A 6232-nucleotide genomic window follows, 5' to 3' on the forward strand; every position below is an offset into this window, starting at 1 on the left:
AAAGGTTTGGATATTTAGGGGCAACTATCCGTTATTTATTCGAAATCATACCTTGAGTTTTGTGGCTTAACTTTATTCCCCATAAATTGCACCATGCAATAGTTTTAGATATATCACAAATAAGGAATTCAACAACCACAGGTCTATATTCAGGTGATGGAATCGATGCAGAGAATAGCATCATCTGCATATGCAACAAGCTTGTTTTATATGCCAAACCACACATATTAGAGATATACTCACTTACACAAGCATTGAATCCAGTTAGAATATAAATGAAGAAACTCTTGGTTGTATGAAATTCAACTACAAGAACAATGCTTAGAAACTACCCTATAGAACACCAGATATCATATTCTTACAGTCATTTTTGTGCCCATTTGTGCCCATCAGCAACTAGCCTTCACAATTTATTACTTGAAAAGTCGATAATAACGCTAAGAAAAGGCCTATCTACTCCCATCTATTTAAGTTTGTAAACAAGGGCCTCATGATCAACACAGTTAAGGGTAGAACTGAAATCAAGGCCAATCCTTTCAACTTTTTGACCACAGTCGGGGGATTTTTGTACACAATAAGAAATATTACCGACATCACATGCTCCAAAGCCTTTGGAAAGCCGAACTAAAAACTAGGGAACAGATGATTACCGTTCGCATAGTAATTTGAACGTTTTGCCAAAAGATTTGGAAAACCTTTAGATAATATAGGAGTTACGAAAGTACACTGTTAAAAATTTGTATTAAAAACGGTAAAGGCCTGGCAACATTTATTCCAGGATTTTTATCATTTTAAAAACCGATATATTGACGTAGAGGAGTGATATTACGGTCACCAACCCTAAAAAGATAATAAAAAAGTATGGTAAAGTTACAATCACCTGTATTTTACTGAAATACGACTGAGAACAATATATTTTCATGGGGAATTTCCGGTTAAAATTACTGGTTTTTTAACAGTGTAGAGCAATAATCAGTAGGGACGAAGCTAACACACAAGCATTACATAGTGAAATAGTATTACCAATTCTCCAACAAAAACAAAAACCTCTTCTTATTGTGCAGAAAATAACAGACAATACAAGAGCTAAGAAATCAACTGTCTTTGTTCACAAATATAGTGTAGCAGTTACGGAATCGGGAGAGAAAAAATACTGGTTATTGTATTTTAAAATATTTGCTAATAGTAATGAGTTCATTAGTACCTTGTATTTATTTTTGCTAGATTTTTCAAAGTATATTTAAAACTTATATGAGTAAGCTGGGCTTTACCTTTGTTATACTAGTTTCATCACTATATTTAATGATATCATGCATTTAATGTTGTTTATTCATAATACAACTAATAAATGGTATCACGGGTCAACTATCAATTCAAGTAATGAGTACAGAATGACAAGTTTTAAGAGTCAAGCTTCTCTCTCTCTCTCTCTCTCTCTCTCTCTCTCTCTCTCTCTCTCTCTCTCTCTCTCTCTCTCTCTCTCTCTCTCATGAAAATGTTAGTCATCATAGTTCAAATAAACATAGAAATATTGATCAATGGTCTCATTCAAGTTTTGTTGGCTGGAAGTATTCAAAATTGCATAAGTTTAAATTCTCCATTTGATTTTTGTTTATATTGAGTGTTTCGTCTCCTCCAATTTGCATATAGGTTCTTTATATAGATGATATAATTATTTAGATAAAATTAAATATTTTGTATAATTATAATGGTTTTTATACATCTATATTTGAACACACTTCTTTACTAATCCTTGGAATCTAATTGGTCCTTCTATCTTACTGAAAGTGGATTTTTAAAATTTATTTTTCATATTTTTTTTCTTATATTAGAACCTCTTCTACAAGAAGGCCAAAGAGAATATTTCAATAGTGTCTCATATATCTAACCTTACAAAAGTAAAACATGAAGCAAAGAAAAGAGAAACGAAGGTTGAAGGAAAAGACTTGTGAATAATCCAAAGGTAAGTAATTGGATGCCAATTGTAAGAGGAAAGTTAAAACAGTCAGAGATAACCTTCGTAATTATGGAAGGAGGGAGAAACTCGCTGAACCATTAGGTCATGAGACTCCTCACGGAAATTGAGCATAAGTTGATACTATTTTTTTTTTATAATGTTAATTTGAATTGCTGGATTACTCTTAATATTCTAACCCAGGTAGCTTAATAGAGCGTTGCATTATTATTGTTATTATTATTATTATTATTACTTGCTCAGCTACAACCATAGTTGGAAAAGCAGGATGCTAAAAGCCCAAGGGCTCCAATAGGGAAAATAGTCCAGTGAGGAAAGAAAATAAGGAAAAACTACAAGAGATGCTTAAGAACAATAATAACATTAAAACAAATATTTCATATATAAAGTAGAGAACCTTGCAAATAACAAGGTGATAAAAATTTCAAAATAACAAGAGGAAGAGAAATAAGATAGAATAGTGTGCCCGAGTGTACCCTCAAGCAAGAGATATCTAACCCAAGGCAGTGGAAGATCATGGTACAAGGGCTATGGCACTACCAAAGTCTATAGAATAATGGTTTGATTTTGGAATGTCCTCCTAGATGAGCTTCTTACAATAGCTGAAGTTTCTTCTACACTCGCCAAAAGGAAAGTAGCCACTGACCAATTACAGTACAGTAGTTAACCCCTTGAGCGAAGAAGAACTGTTTGGTTATCTCAATGTTATCCGGTGTGTGAGGACAGAGGAGAGTATGTAAAAAATAAGCCAGACTATTCGATATATGTGTAGGCAAATGCAGAATGAGCCGTAACAAGTTAGAAGGATCCTATGTAGTATCGTTTGACCAGTCAAAGGACCCAATGGCTCTCTAGCGGTATTATTTCAACGGGTGGTTGGTGCCCTGACCAACCTACTACCTACAACACTGAAGCTGTTAAAGAGGCATTTTCTGTCTCTGGGTGTTTTTAAAAGGAGAGTACCTTTACCTCTACAATGAAAATTTTTTGTTTTGATTACACCATGATAACAGGAGATAGAGATAGAATTAAACTGTCCGAGAGTAAAGTTAGAAATGGCTTGGCAAGAGACTCATGGCCCAAATACTTTAGTATGATCTTTCCTAATACATTAATTTGGTGTCTTTTGTAACTAAGAAGGGATGGCTGACTTTAATTTTTATTTGCTTAACATTACTACATCTCATTACCCGCTACTCCGCCCCCCGCCCTTTGATCTCCATAAGTTGTATATTGTTACATCACCTCCTATTAAAAGTAAGCACGAATGGCCTTGGTTTACTACTAATCGCATTACTTAGGGTTGTTGTGGCCTGATTGGTAACATCTCTTCCTGGTGTTTTCCAGATGGGGATTCGAGTCCCGCTCAGACTCGTTAGTTCCTTTACTGTCTGCAATCTTATCATCCTTGTGAGCTAAGATTGGGGGTTTGGGGAGCCTATAGATCTACCTGCTGAGTCATCAGTAGCCATTGCCTTGTCCTGCCTGGTCCTAGCTTGGATGGAGAGGGGCTTGGGCGCTGATCATATAATATAGGTCAATCTCATGCTTGCTAGGGCAATGTCACTGTCCCTTGCCTCTTCCATTCATGAGTGGCCTTTAAACCTTGTAATGGGATTCTTGTTTTGAGAAATAACAGCCCCTGTTACATTAGGAATCATCTTTACAAATTTAAATTTGTTAGTAACAGCAGAACTAGAAGATAAATGATATTACTGAAATAAAACATCTTTGATACACGTCTTCAAGGTCAAAGCAGAGACGATATATGCTCCTCATTGTTACACATGTAATCAACCTACTTGTTTATACTACAAATATCAATAGGTTAATGTTTTTGTTTTAGGCTCATGGATATTTACTTATCCTCGATAACTTTCGAGAGTATTTAATCTTCTGCTTATGTTACGTAAATGATATATTGGTATTCTTCTCCTCCAAAGAAGACCACCTACGTCACTTACACATCATCCTCGACCACCTTTAGTAGAACGGCCTTATGGTTAGGTACTACAAAAGTATCTTTGGTGCCATTGAAATGATATTCTTGGGTTATTGCATCACTGCTGAAGGCGTTCATCTGTCCTTGGGAAGATGTCAATAAAAATTCACCAAGCACTCAACCACCAAAACGCTGCAGGAATTTTTGGGCATTGTGAACTATTATCACCGGTTCTTTATAGCCATAGCCACCACTCTTGCCCCCCCCCCCCCCCAAGACTCCCTGAAGGGAAGATAAAAAACTTGAAGTTGATCCCCTTTCTGGAGGCGGTTTTTTTTTTTTTTTAACGAAAAGAAGCTCTTCCAACTGCTAATGCTCTCACATTATCTATGCCAAATGGACCCCAACTACTCTTCACCGCTGCCAGCAACGTCGATGTAGGAGTAGAACTCGAACAGACGTTCGACTAATCACCCTGTTAATTGGCCTTCTTCAGTTCTTCTGCCAAAAACTTCTTCAAAACGGAATCCAGCTACTAAACTCTTGACATCAAAATACTGGTAATGTAGCTGTCAGTCACTTTTACCACTTCTTCTTGGGGACGCCCTTTGTCATTTACACGAACCATATGATACTTTTGCACATCTTCACTCGACAGTGCTATGCCTGGTCTGCAGAGCAACGCTGACATCTCTTTGCCATTGCTGAATACAACCCATCCTGTCTCTGGCTTACTTTCTAGAAACTAAGTGGCCCCTGTCCACTGTTCACCTGAGAATAGATTACCAGGCCTTGGCAGAAGCCCAACAAATGTACCCCGAATACCTTAATGAATCTAAAGCGACTCTCTTCTGTTACGTCAGTACTCTACCAAGACTGAGCATACCTGCCTCCATGCACCTACAAGTGTTTTAATTGATCCATGGGTTCTTACAAACCTCGTCGATCTACTACACAGCTAATAAAATTAAAGTTCACACGACATGACGTTACTAAAGATACTAAGGATTCGTTCCACGCCTGTACTTCATGTCATTCTTCAGAGGTGCATTACCTTCAGAATTTGTGTAGGCACTTTTCATTAACCTCGGCATCATTTTGCCGACATTCACGTTGATTTGGTGGACCCCATACCCACGTCACAAGGACACCATTGCCTGTTTGCAGTGATCGATCACTCCACCTGTTGGCCTGAACCCATCACCATATAAATGCAACATCTGCCTCATGTACTGCTGCCTTATTTTCCGGATGGATTGCAAAATTTAGCTTCCCAGAGCATAGTACTTCCAATAGGCCCACCACCTTCCCCTATCAATCATGTATATCATTAGGGCATTTCCTCGGCATCACCCTACATCAGACTACTGCAGCCAACGGAATGGTGGAACATTACAATAGTACCCTCAAAACAGCTTAAATGTCCCGATACACTGACTCCAGCTGGTTTCCACAACTTCCCTGGGTTGTCCTTGAATTGAAGACCACTCCCCCAAGGTCATCCATGCGGTATTTTTTTCCTTCTGCCACTTCCTTCAATGATCTCCAGGGCCTATGTCACATTTTGGGGAAGTTTATCCACTACCCTTAAACTTACACGCCACACCCCCATAAAGCAGCAAATACAGAAAGACACATCTTCATGCGCGGTGATGCTTGTAAGCTATCGCTTACATATTCTAGGGCATGTCACCCTCTTTCACACACACGCACGCACACACACACACACACACATATATATATATATATATATATATATATATATATATATATATATATATATATATGCATGTATATAGTACGTATAAATTAATACAAGTATCTAAGAATAAAGTGTTAATGACATTCGCAACACTAATTGTGATATCTTTTTCACGATTTAACTAATATAAGGAATGTAAATCTTTTGGTAATGGGCGATGGAGCAATATGAAACCTAAATTCATTGCAGATATTGACGCTTCGCATAATATTTCTTGATGTATAGACTGTAAGATTAATGATGAAAGTTCTCTATTGAAATGAACCCAAAACAGAATTTTTTATTGCTATAGTCTCAGAATCCAAATCTCATTTCCAACTCTACCGTATGTTATATATTTGAGGAACATATGAACAAAACATCCATAGTCACTAGGAGGACATTGTGGGTTTTGGAAGGGATTTTTCCCAAATGCGCCACATCCGTCTCAGCGTTTTTGTGGGCGATTCTATTTCCCGACGCTAAAATATATTAGGTCCTATTACCTCTCGAGTTCCGAATCTCGATTTCCAGGTGGGTAGATCCGGCATTACGAAACATGACGCAGCAAAAG

The sequence above is a fragment of the Palaemon carinicauda genome, chromosome 16 (genome assembly GCF_036898095.1).
Source record: "Palaemon carinicauda isolate YSFRI2023 chromosome 16, ASM3689809v2, whole genome shotgun sequence".
Classification (NCBI taxonomy): Eukaryota; Metazoa; Arthropoda; class Malacostraca; order Decapoda; family Palaemonidae; genus Palaemon; species Palaemon carinicauda.